The 14,286-nt window shown below is 41.4% G+C and overlaps 1 pseudogene; it reads left to right on the top strand.

Annotated features, from left to right (window-relative positions):
- The first annotated feature begins 10,192 nt into the window (after positions 1-10,192).
- LOC133493094 (5S ribosomal RNA) lies at positions 10,193-10,311 on the top strand (annotated as a pseudogene).
- Positions 10,312-14,286: the final 3,975 nt, after the last annotated feature.

Raw genomic sequence — 14,286 nt, 5'->3', positions numbered from 1 at the left:
CAGCCCAGAAATCTGTCTGATCTAGGAAGAGATCTGTGTGGAGGAGTGGGCCAAAATCCCTCCTGCTGTGTTTGCAAACTTGGTGAACAACTACGAAATGTTTGACCTCTGTAATTGCCAACAAAGGCAACTGTACCAAATATTAACATTGGTTTTCTCAGGTGTTTAAATACTCATTGACAGCTGTATCACACAAATAAATCATTTAAAAAAAATCATACATTTTGATTTCTGGATTTTTCTTTTTAGATTATCTCTCTCACAGTGGACATGGGCCTACGATGAAAATTTCAGACCCCTCAATGATTTCTAAGTGGGAGATCTTGGAATATAGCAGGGTGTGCAAATACTTATTTTCTTCACTGTACGTGTGTACAATGCTTTAGGATAGTTTGAACATGTTGGTCTTAGCACCGCACAGCTTGGAGCAGGTTCATTCACTTGGCCACATGTTGATTTTAGGCATGTCGGGAAAGTGAAGCGACTTCTTTGGTGGTTGTCTGCTACAGTACTACTACTAGACAAGGGCCAGCCCAGGTCATTGCCACTCCACAAGAAATTTGTGTCATCACCACCACATTACCTTGCTTTCCAGACAACGTGTTATATCTTCCACCTCAATGCACTCCTTTTTCCCTTAAATCCCTTCAATTTGTCTCCTGTCTGTGATACTTTTTTGTCGAGGATGCAAGTTTGCATGGTGGAGTGGGTTGCAAGATGTGGACTGAATTGCGGGGAAGCAGAGACAGGTAGGATTTCAGGATTTATGCTAAAAAAAAAAAAAAACATTTTCAAAAAGACAAAAAGGCAAACACTAAACTATCCAATTAAAAAAAATATACAATGAAAATGAAAAGGAACCCAAAGGGAAAAAAACAGTCACCACTACAAAAAACATGACAGTACGAAGGAAATATGACATTTAAGGACAATGATCCGACGCAGACTGACAGAAACCAGGGAACTAATTACAAAAAGTGACATTACAATGAGCCACACCTGGAAAATAAATTTTGAAAAGACACATTCGAGTGCATCCAACTCCTCCTCTTTTTCCAATCTATCTCATCCTTCTTCTTGTTGTCATTACACTTGCCTGTTTCTTCACGCTCCTACTACCCTTCCTCTCTACCTCCCTGCTCTCTCTCTGGCATTCTCCAGCTCACTCCTCACATCAGAGTGTGTTGGATTTTGACATCTGCCTGCAGGAGCAGTGACCCATGAAGTAATTAGAGGAGGAATCTCGCCTTCCCTTCCTCCAATCCCCCCCACCCTCAATCTACATCTTCCCCACACTCTGTCTGCATCGAGCCGGAGATCATATAAAAAAGCTGGTTATGTTTACTCCCTGATCCATTTAATTTCTGTAACGAGGGCCGAGTCAGGCCTCATCTCCTTACCGCACCATGCTTAAGCCAAAGCGATTGGCGAGAGAGGCACCCCGAACCCCCGAGGGCTACTGTTGAGCTTCAACCACATCGCTCAGCTGCTGAGACGAGATGGGAACCTAACCGGATTATCTCTGAAAGCAGCACAGGTGGAAGAGCCCTACTTCAAACACATACACAGGCATACTTACATACATGTGCAGACAGAGCAAGATGCGACTTCACACAATTTAATGCATCATCAAAAAAGTGCTGGAATGAGACATCCATGCAATACATGTGAGTTTGTGTACACTGCAGAGAAAAAAAGTTGTGTGCTGTATATGATGAACATAATAATCTAATAGGAGCTTTGGCCCACTAACATTATCTATTACATATCATGTGTTGTAGTATCAAAATATTGTTGCATACAAATCACCCTTTTACTCCCATACAACTAAATTTATTTGTCCCCATTCACCAATCTGATGCATAAATGGAACCAAGTGAGGGCTGAGGCAAATCTCACATTTTACCATGTTTTGGCTAATTTCCATTTTATATATAGATAAAAAAAAACCCTTTAAAATCCATTTACAGTTATGTTTCTTTATTGTGGGAAACACATTCTATAGATTAGATTGAAAAAAAAAAAAAAGGTTTCGATAGCTCTAGAAGTGAAGGACAGAGAAAGCCCACTCATGATTTGTGAGTTGTGAGTAAAACTGTTTATCATGTTTTGCTTAATCTTAAAATCCACTTGAAAAATAAAGTCTTAAGTGTCATGATGGTAATAAATCAGATTATAGAGATTTGTGACACATCGGTGGCATGACATCATCTTTAATGGCAGTCTCCATGATATGACGACATTAAAAAGCGAACGTGTCATCATTCCAAACGTTTTTTCCTCCTTGCTCCGCTGTTGTTCTTCTCATTGACCTGAGTCTATGTGTTTGGATCACCTTGTACGAGGCAATCTCTGCTGTGAGGCGCTAACCTGTAAACAGAGGAGTGAGGACTTAAGGAGGAGGAGATTGGAAATAAAGAAATAAGATTTGGTCAGGGGCCACGGTGGGACAGCTGTCGAGCATTGGCCTCACATTTCTGAGGACCAGGGTTCAAATCCCACCCCATGTGGAGTTTTCTCCAAGCACTCCAGTTTCCTCCCACATACCAAAAAAATGTATTAATTGGAGACTCTTAATTGCCCATAGGTATGATTGTGAGTGCAGCTGTTGTCTGTCTCCATGTGCGCGATGAATGGCTGGCAACCAGTTTAAGGTGTATCCTTCCTCCCACCCGATGCCAGCTGGGATAGGCTCCAGCATTCCCGCGACCCTCGTGAAGATAAGCGACTCAGAAAATAGATGGATTAATGGATAGATTTCCTCAGTGACGTTGAGTTCCCACCATTTCAAAAAGTAGTTAAAAACAGTCTGAGCCAATTATATAATTTTATAAACAAATGCAGTTTTCCAGCTATCCGTCCATCCATTTTCTTTCATCCTGGTTACCTGCCAATCACAGGGCACATGAAGACAGACATAAGTCACACTCACAATCACACCAATTTAGAGTCTCCAAGTAATCTTGCACATTTTTGGGATGTGAGAGGAAATCAGAGTGCCCAGAGAAAACCCATGCAAGCACAGGTAGAACATGCAAACTCCACACAGGTGGCCTGGGATTGAATCTGGGTCCTCAGAACTGTGAAGCCAACGCTTTACAGCTGCTCCACCGTGTCGCCTACTTTTCCAACCATTTATAAAAAAAATTAAATCCTTTTTTTGGACATGCTGTGTGAAGTTTTTCCAAGCTGACCTGAATCCATCGTGCATATTGGCATACAAATGATTGATCACAGACAGCAGATGCGTGAAGTAAAAATGTTATGTTTATTTTAAATGGTTATATTTTCTTGTTCATACTGTATTTCAATATTCATTCATCTGTCTGTCTGTTCTTCCATCTGTCTCTCCATCCATCCATCCATGCATTAATCCAGCCATTCATGCATCCATCCATCCATCCATCCATTCATCCTTTTTCTTCCACTTTTCTGGAGTGACGCAGGAAGCAGTTTAAGAAGGGTGTCCTAGACATTCCTCTCCCCAACCACTTAATCCAACTCTTCCAGAGCAATTCCAAATCCTTCCCAGGGCCGCCCGGAACACCCCACCAGGGAGGCCTACAGAAGGTATCCTAACAAGGTGCTCAAGCCACCTCATCTGGCTTCTCTTGATGCGGTGGAGCAGTGGGTCTACTCTGACTCTTTTGGCCACCTGTTTCAGTGATCTTGTTCTTTCGGTCACGACCCACAGCTTGTGACCATACCGTAGGCCAGGTTAGGAATGTAGAATGACCAGTATATCCGTCTTCACCATGACAGCCCGATAAAGTTGGCATCACACCAGTTATTGCACCGTTCAGCCTGTCAATCTCCTGTTCCATTCTTTTCTCACTTGTGAACAAAACCCCAAGATACATGAATTCCTATACATCGAATAGGAGATCTGACGAAAATGGGGGAGTATATATTAGTTAATTTTTTTGATGATGACATGTAAAAGCAAATACCCTCATGTTCAGATACACTTATACTGGTTATGAAAACTAATGGGGAATTATTGACCATGGTCAATCATGTCAAATTGGGACCTGGCTCCATGCCTTAATTTTGGGTAATGACTGGGCTAGTGTTTGACTCAATTATGTAGGAAAATAGTCAAACAGGATGGCTGAGTTTTCTGAAGTCCAAGATGATGTCCACAAACATCTTGTTTTGCTTTAAACACAAAGACCACTATACTCAAGTTGTTTTGTTCATGTTCCACGTTTTTGCCTTGCAGTTATCGAACCTCGTTTCATGATTTTGGGACTTTGCCTTTTTGCCATGTGTTTTTGTGCTTCTGCCTTTTTAGACTGTTTAGTTGTGTGTGACCTCTCCCTGAATTAAACTACCCTAAAAAATGTTGTCCCTGCCTTGCAGTCCTGCAATTGGATTCTACCACACGCCTGTTTTCACGGAAGACTAAGGAAATCAGAAGGTATTCAGAGAGAGTATGGAATCAGAGTCCAGTAAATGGTTAAATGGTTTAAAAAACTTTCACTTCCTTCCCATTTTGTGTACAATAACCTTGCTGGCAAAAGGAAGCTGGTATAGGCTCCAGCTCCCCTTTTGACCGTGATGGAGACATGGTATAGAAATGTGTGATTGGATAGATAAAACGGAGGGATGGAAAAATTTGAATTATTTTTTGAATACCTGAAATGTTGGCAAGACAAAAGAGCCTAAAGCCACTAATAATAACCTGGTACTAAATGTTTGACCAGCCCAACTGTACTGCTGATGAAACATTTGTATTCCACCTTACCAAGCCCAAGGGTTATTCCCAAACTGGATCACATTGAAAGTTACTGATTGCAATGAATGGTGTGCTCATTCACTGAAAACTGAAAAGCCTTAATCCTATAGGTCATGTACTGTACCTTGAAAAAATCCGATATCATTTAATGGTGTTTTGAAAAGATTTTTATTGGCAATTATGAATTTTCATGGGCGCCGCCATTTGGGCAAGTCACATGACCTACTTGCACGAATGTGACATATTCTATGCGTGAACAAAGAAATCATGGCCAATTTGTAGTGTCATTACATGCATTGCCACCACCATCGGACACGTGAAAATGCCCTACTGTATCATGAAATTTTACCATAGTTCAGATAGAAATAATCAGAAGAAGGCTCGGTGGCATATTCTGCCCAATAATATAAAGAAACATCTAAATGGGAATTCCAGTGGTTTGGATTAACAATGTATCGAATAGGTCATGTAATATGTACTGTATCTTGATAATGTGATGTTAATCCGCTCTCATTTAATTGTGTTTTGAGAAAATTTTTATCGACACAAATTTTCAGGGGCAGCGCCATTTTGGCGAGTCACATGGCCTATGTGCGCGGATGTGACGTATTACATGCCGCACCAAAGGCTCGATTACAATGGGACACAATTATGGCCAGCGCTGTTTCAGATTTATCCTCATCTGATGAAGAAATAGCAGTATCGGTTGATCGGGTAGACGGAGGAATACTTCCATAGAGATTTGAACCTGTGCCTGAAAATAATGTAGACTTTTTCTCTGGTTCTTCAGACGGGAATAAATCTTCGGCGGCGGGCCGCAAGCAAGCTCCGGCAGCACTCTGTGAGCTCGTAGTTTTATCGACCCAGTGGCTAATGAAATGTCAATTTAGACTAAAGTCCTCTTTGCCCAAACCAGCAAAATGTGACAAGGCAGTTGTATTGTGTTTAAGACGATTTAAACACACACACAACACAAACACGATAAGATAACGAACACAAAATAGAAGTTCAAAGACTGAGTAGCCGAGCCAAAATGGCGAATACTCACCAACATTGAACAGATATTCCCAAACAGACTAATGTTCTTTCCAGCAAATATACTAAATCAGTTATTCCAAGCAGAGGTGTGGTGTGAATAAACCCCGTTAATCCGTCTGTCTTCTCCTTATATTGGCACTCCTGGAACATTCCAGATTTTCACGTCATAACAACTTAAAAGTATGAAAGGAAACTGCATCACAAAGAACTGCATCATAATAACTGGCCTAAACGCACTCGAAAATTGATAGGATGCATGAATGGTGTGTCATTCCCGTCTGGAGATCAATCCAATTATTCACCAATTTTTACAGCCACAGGTTCAAATCTGTATGGATGTAGTACTCCATCTTCCCAATCAACCGATACTACTATTTCTTCATTAGAAGAGGATAAATCAGGGAAAAGTACTGTCCATGATTGTGTAGGAATGTAACCAAGCCTTTGTTTACGCACTTAATGTCCCATGCATCTGCCTCCGAGTAGTCAGACTCCGTGTCATTCCCATCCAAAGATCCCTCCAAATATTCACCATTATTTACAGCCACAGGTTCAAATCTGTATGGACGTAGTCCTCCATCTTCCCGATCAACTGATACTGCTATTTTTTCATTGGATGAGGATAAATACGAGAAATCAGCGCTGTGATTGTGTAGGAATTGATCTGTAACCAAGCCTTTGTTTACGCCCGATACGTCACTTCCTGATTTTGAAGTCATGTGATCTTGCAAAAATAGTGCCGACCATAGAAAAATATTATTACTTGGATAAAAGAACGCATTAAAGTTATGATTTACAATTTTTTTACTCAAATTTTTCTGAATATGCTTATATTTATAATGGATAATCAGAATTTCATCAAGATAAGCAATGAGTGGAGCATTCCTTTAACATGCCCACTGCCAACCAAAAGGGATTGGAGCTCATTCCTTTATTAGTCTCTACATGATATGAGCGATTAAGGATTGGTCTTGTGATATCCATTTCTCAAGTCCTGAGATTTAATTCAACACCTCATATAAATTGGTTGGGAGGGAAAGCACACAGTAATATAAAACCAGATTGCTGCTGAGAAAAAAATGGGTTACTTTCTCCATTGTGCTACAGCGGTGTCAGAAGGACATTACATAACTCTGAGATGAAGCCATTTGAAATGCCACTGCTTGCGGGCCTTCACCCATAGAGCACACAGGGAGGATCGCGGACACTCATTATAAAGTGTGGTGAGACAGTAACTGCTTGTTATTTACCTGTCTTTCTACAAACATTGTTCTTGTCTTTCTGTCTGGGCACCATCTTAAGTTTTGTCTTAAATATAAATTTTACCAGGATCATCTGCGAGTGCAACTCTTTTTATTTCAAATTACAAATACTGTGGGGGGAAAGGGTGATGACAACAGATGGCTTTGAATTCTCAAGAAGTTACACAAGGGTTGACCCAACTAGAGGTTAGATACAGCCTGGTCCTTTCTTTAATATGGCCTCCCAAGAATTGACATTGTGAAGAGTCAAGAGAGATAACATTTCTTGCAGTCATTCATCCTAAAATTGGTTAGTAAAAATATATTGATTGATATGTTTAAGTCATTTGCGCCATCAAAAATTGCTTAGTTGATTTGGTGTAAATTAAAAAAAAATTAAAAATACATAAATTTATGAGAAATTTAAATATACTGTACATTTTTTAGTTTTTTCCTTATAAAAATAATGAATTAATGACACTGCCTGACTTAATTGCAGGCACTATTGGTTCTATTCTATTCTTGTGGAGTTGGTTAACCCTAACCCGACCATTGAGTGATGGTGTGATGTAAGTCTGAATTATTGTCTGTCTGTATACAGTATGTGCCCTGCTTATCCAGGGTGTAGTCTGTTGTTTGCCCAAAATTAGATGGGATAGACTCCAGCACGATAAGTGAAGCCCTGAATGGATGGATGGATGGGCTTTAAATTTGTCAGTTTCAAAAATCTAATTTGGGCCTTGAAGACAAAAGATTACCCACCAAGGAGTTACATTGAGTTACACCTGTCCCCCTTCAGTTACTGTTGCCACTGTCAACTTTAATCCCTTGAAAAATATAAACAACTTTTTAAATAAAATGCTACTGGTGTATGGCACTAGAATACAGACGCGTCTCTCATGTGGCGTCATGTCAATATCTTTGCCTGTCCATGTTAAAAGCCTGTTCAGGACTGTTTTAGAACAATCACAAATGAGAAACTGGACTTTGAAATGTCAATTTTTTTAGGAGCTAAAACAAATGTTCAGATGAGGTCACCCAGTGGTATATCCATGCGTGGCTGTATGCTACCTTTTTTCAACCATGTTTGCATTACAAAAGATAGTTTAAAGATTTAACTGCCACAACATGACCACTAAAAACAGAAAAGAGCAGAACATAAAATACAGTAAAGTTACACTTATTGGGAACCAAAGGAGCATCATCAGACACAGTTGGGGAAATCCTGGATGAAAACAAATCCTTGCACGAACAACAAGTGTGATAAATGTTTCCGCATAGGAAATGAAAAGGCCACAAATGAAAAGTTAGTCACTTTGATTACAATAAACCGCTTAAGCTTTTTCCAGATGCAGTATTTGAGCTCCGATCTTTTTGTTTAATCTATGCATAAGATATTACAAGATAACTATGTAGAATTTTTTTAATTTATATAACGAGAAAAGCCAACTTAGATAGAGTAGTAAGTTATTAAAGTCGGTAGTCGGTGAGCTGCGGTAGAGTGATGTGCGATATGGACAAAATCCTATACAGAGTGCCCTTGCCCATTCGGAGTTCATGGTTCACGGTCCTATATATTTGCGGATTGTGCTCTCAGTTTTTTTTTTTTTTTATAATATACCATATTTTTCAGAGGCAATGCAGCCCTATGGGGACACAACCCAGTGCAATCTGAAGGCCGGTCCCAAGCCCGGATAAATAATTGCGCCAGGAAGGGCATCCAGCGTAAAACTGTGCCAAACAAATGAAGAGTTTGTTTTCAAAACGAGACATGGGCATTTTTTTCAGATTTATGAAACTCGCGCCAAAATTATCCATTCGGAGCTGGATAATTTTGGCGTGAGTTTCGTAAATAAAATGGATGCCTATGTCTCGTTTTGAAAACAAACTCTTCAAATACAGGATAAGCGTTCATTGAAATAAAACCATACCATTTTGGTCGTGCCCTGGTTTAACAACGCCTGCCCCCGACACCATTAACCTGCAGGGCGTCGGTGGAAATTGAGGTACTGTGGGTCAAAGACAAAGAAGAGGAGGAAAGGAGATTTGTCGGCAGAAGAAGAAGAGGAATGCACAGAGAATACAACTGAATGTAGGGACTTTGAATACTGGGAGTATTACAGGAAAAGGTCAGGTGACAAAGGTGGAGCAGGGATCCATGTGGTGGAAGTTGAGAAAGGAAGAATGTTGTGCGGCCTTTCGGAAAGAGGTGAGACAGGCTCTCGATGGACAGGAGGAACTCCCGGAAGACTGTACTACGGCAACCAGGTTATTAGAGAGACAGACAGGACAGTACTTCTGGTAGGAAATGTGAGAAGGAGACTTGGTGGTGGAACAACACATTACAAGAAATCATACAGGGAAAGAGGTTCATGAAGAAGAAGTCCAGAACAGCAGAACAGTGGTGAGGTGTGCCATAGGTGTGACAGAAGAACTCTGGTGTGTTATGTGACAGAAGAGTCTCTGCTAGGAGGAAGGGAAAAGTTTATGAAACAGTGGTCAGGTCGGCCATGATGTATTGATTGGAGATGGTGGCACTGAAGAGACAACAGGAAGCAGAACTTGAGGTGCTAGGAATTCAGATCTTGACTCTAGGAGTGAACAGGTTGGATAGGATTCTAAATTAGCTCACTAAAGGGACAGCCAAAGTTGGACATTTTGGAGACAAGGTTCGACAGAGAAGACTTCGATGATTTGGACATGTCCAGAGGTGTGAAAGTGAGTACCGTGACTTCTCAAGCATAATGCATCCTGAAGTATAATGCGCACCCCCAAAGTTGACCTAAACATTCAGAAAAACCCTTCTACCAATGTACAATGGCACCGCCGATTTGCTGCTACCCATATGCTCAAAATATTGGGAATTATCTGTATTTATATTTTGTTAGTTTTGTACTTGTGTTGTTTTTCAAAAAACTGTCTGTACAACAATCATTAATAATCATTGCGGATGTGCTGATATAGTTGTAATATAATCTCGGGACAGACCACAAGACACAATTGCCCTGGTCCCTGTAATTGTCAGAACAGAATCCCTCAACCAACTAGAATAAATGCTCAATGATGACATAACATTTTATGAATACTGTTGATAAATTACTGTCTTAAATAAATAAACTATTGACACTGTTTGACTTAAACATTGTTTGCATTAAATATTTGTGCATAGGGCAGTTTATCCGGCCATGCTACCCTGAGAACACCCAATCTCGTCAGATCTCGGAAGCTAAACGGGTTTGGCCCTGGTTAGTGCTTAGATGGGAGACCACCTGGGAATACCAGGTGCTGTAGGCTTCTCTGCTCTGCTCAGAGGGGTTGCATCAGGAAGGGCATCTGACGTAAAACTGTGCCAAATAAATGTGTTTATCTAAGATGACACGGTGTGGCGACCCCTAAAGGGACAAGCTGAAAGGAAAAAAAGAAGAAGAAGAAGAAGTGCAGCTTATCCGCTCCATTACTCATCCTTGGCCAAGATTTCAAAAGCAACTCATCTCCAATCTGAAAAATATCAATGGTAGCTACCTTTGGTGACTTGGCCCAGTTCTGGTGCCTCCTGAATTCATGAACAATGATTTTGCTCCCACAGCATGTCATCCTCTGTGCCATTCATGGCGTTTGTGGGGAAACGTTTTTTGAAGAGTTTTGGTTCTGCAGCGCAATCTCTCGCCCACCAGATGCCATAGCTTTCCTATCGCGTCATGTGGCTTTCAAAACAACATGAGCTCTAACTATGTAGAAACGAGCATAATGGGCACAGTTAAAAAAAAAAAAGCGACCATTTGTGCGCTCTCCCATTTTGTTTATGTGCCCATGATGCTCGTGTTACGTAGTTTGAGCTCACAGTGTTTTAATACCCACCTGAAGCCATTGAGGCGAGCTACCGTTGTTTCGGATTGTGGTGCTACTTCTGGGTTGGCGGCGCCATTGGCATGAGTAATGACACATTTCTTTTAAAAGCAGCTGGACAACTAGCCATTGTAGTTGACATTTCTTGTCTTGGTTTAAGTTAAAACAAACTCACGGGCAGTCGTTTCTAATCGTTGGTGCAGTAGCAACAAACATGCTACACTAACGATCATAAAATGCAAGGTCCCCGAGGAGGTGATAGAGTTCAGGTTGGGGGCGCACATTACCGTAGTAAACATAAATGTGTAACATAATACATCGAATATCATATCGAAATGTATATGTTTACCTTTTTTAACCACTATGTATGTACCTGTATACAATTGTACAATGTGATTGTATTTTTTATTTTTCATCCATACTTAAATATAATGCGCTTTATTAAAAAATTTTTGGAAAAATTTGCACATTATTTTTGAGAAATTACGGTATATTGGTAGAAGGGTGCTGAGGATGGAGCTGCCAGGGAAAAGAGAGGGAGGAAGACCAAAGAGAAGGTTGATGGATGCTCTGAGGGAAGACATGAGGGCAGTTGCTGTTGGAGAAGAAAATGCAGAAGATATATTTGGATGGAAAAAGATGACATGCTCTGGCGACCACTAATGGGACACGCAGAAAGGAAAAGAGGAAGAAGAAGACCACATGTTACAGGGTCTCATCATCTGCACCTCATTTATGCTAATTAGGGCATGCATATAAGCCTTGTGTATATTACTGTCAGTTGCCAGTTTATTCTGTTTGAGACTACATTGTTGTGTGTGAGTACGCAAACATCTTGTTCATGTATTTCCCTCGTTACAGCTTTACTGTGTCGCTATAGTCAAGTCTTGTTTTGTTTCTGTACCACGTTTTTGCCTTGTAGTTATCCGACCCCATCTTACGATTTTTGGACTTTGCCTGAATTAAACTACCCTTGAAAATCATGTCCCTGCCTTGGAGTCCTGCATTTGGGTTCTCGCCCTTGCCGCCTGCTTGTGACAGAACAAACTGGCCAGAACAGGACTCAGTGAGAAAAACGCGGCATCCCCGGTCATGCCGCCGGTCAGCTTCCCAGAACACTCAGCCTGCCGACCAAGCGTAATCCAAGGGGGCACTGTCTTTTTGTCCTCTCCTACCTTGTTATCTGCGCCACCCATGTGTTATAATTATTCTTCATGCCCGACCCGTTCAGCATCATATGTTTTGTTAGACTAGGATTTTTTTGATTTTGAGGAAGACATTGACTTGTTTGACCGGCTGCCCAATTCTGACTTGGATATAGATTCTTGTTTTTCCCTCCCTATTTTAGTTAAAGTCAATTTGTGTCACCTCTCCGTGTTTCTAGCCCCCATGTGCCAAAACTCAATTCCTCATCCTCCGACGTTTTCTCAGGCACCCGCTTGGCCATTTATCCAGGACCCCCACGTGGTGGTGGTGGCCTGCGGTGGCGTCCAAGTAGAGCTCAGCTTTATGCTTCCAGCTTCATTACGCCCATGCCACGCCAAGCAAAATCCGCCAGTAAATCAACTCGTTCTATATCACCCATGTTTCCCAGTTAAACTTCACAAGTCCATGTACACTCTGCCACTCTAGTATCCACGCCTACCAAGCTTCCAAGGGCAGCAGCCTGAGGAGGCACCTTTTTATCCACACCCGCCCATTGCTCATGTCTCAGCTGCACTGGAGCCCCAGTCGCCTTGCGCTCATGTCGTGGTGGCACTGAAACTCTGGGCTCCTCTTGCTCATGTGTCTTTGGCACAGGACCCCCAGCCACCTCTCATTCATCCCTTGGGGGAGCTGGACCTGCAAGCACCTCTTGCTCATGCCTCAGTGGCACTTGACCCTGAGCCACTTTTCACTCATGCCTCGGCGCCGCTCAGCCCGAAGCCACCTCTTGACCACACCTTGGCTGTGCTCGATCCCGAGCCGCCTCTCACCCAGGCCATAGCGGTGCTTGTCCAGCAGCAACCGCTGCTTGTAAACCATGCCTCGGCGGCACTCGACCAGCAGCAGACCCACTTCCCGACCATGTCTCAACCATGCCTCAGTGGTCCTCAACCAGCACCAGCGTCAGCAGCCGTCACCTCTCAACCATGCCTCGGCGGTGCTTTATCAACAGCTGTCACCTGCTCCTGTTTAGCTCTTACTTTGCCATTGGGACCCTCCTCGCAGACATCCACCTGAGTCACCCCATAGGCACCCTAGTGCTTGGCGTCCTAGCTGACCTCCTGACCTGCTCAGAAAAGCACCTTGCTTTGGGTGGCCTGAACGAAACCAGATAGAATGAGGAGGGGGTCTGGTTACATTGTCACCATGCACAATAGTATGTATTCTAACATACACCTTATGTAAGCTACCATATGATATCACTCACAAGGTAGTGACAAACAATAACATTTTACATCTGTAAACATAAGAATCTTACATTGCCCACACTTGAACAGTGTATCCAGGTCATTCATTCCTCAAGATGTTGCTCACACTCATGGTGTCACATCGAAACTAAAATTATCACACTACATCCAACAAAATTACATCACTCGCAAATAATAACTCGAATAAAAGTATGTCAGAAGAAATAATTGAAACAAGACATGCATTGTAAATGCTACAATATTACATCATCCCAGCTAGAAGCACGCAGTTATGCTATTTCCTCAGTCATTCTTTTATTTGTTATTATTTGCTAGTTATGCGATTTTGTTTGCTGTGGTGTGATATATTAGCTGGGAGCATGCTGGGAGGATGTAACTTGTGTTGAAAGTGCATGTTTTGTGTAAATTATATCTTCAATCATTCTTCCATTCATCCATTCATTTTCTGAGCCGCTTAAATATGAGATTATGAATTATGACCTGACAAGTTAATTTTAAAAGTTGGGAACTTGTTTGCATAGAAAATGAACATTTCAAACACTGGCTGTATCAATGTGTAACTTGTGGATGTTGTTATACATTTTGTAACTTTGCCGAACCTTGGACTGAATTTAAAGTTATTCATGTACTTTTAATTTAGATGTTGTCCATTTGGGTCTCAGAGCCTTATTAGTCTATTATGCATAACTCAGATACACCATATTCAAATGTAGTAAAATAAGAATAGAGACGTAAGTGGAATCTAATGATGGATTTGTTATTGCAAAACTTCAAATTCAGTGGTAAATGTGATCTATCCATGCCTAAATCATCACAATGATAGCTACAGTGCAGTGTAATGTTTTGCAGTCTTAAAACTCTGGTACTCTGTGGAGGACCCATGTAAGTTTGTGAATTTAGTGTAAAAATGTGATGTGGAAACCCACTTCAATGTTTTAGTCAAAGGTGCAACTTGTGGGAATTTCTAGGTTCCTGTAAGTGTGACTCATGCAGTCTGCTAGTTTTGTGG

The sequence above is a fragment of the Syngnathoides biaculeatus genome, chromosome 19, assembly GCF_019802595.1.
Source record: "Syngnathoides biaculeatus isolate LvHL_M chromosome 19, ASM1980259v1, whole genome shotgun sequence".
Taxonomy (NCBI): domain Eukaryota; kingdom Metazoa; phylum Chordata; class Actinopteri; order Syngnathiformes; family Syngnathidae; genus Syngnathoides; species Syngnathoides biaculeatus.
This window is presented reverse-complemented; position numbering and strand designations above follow the sequence as displayed.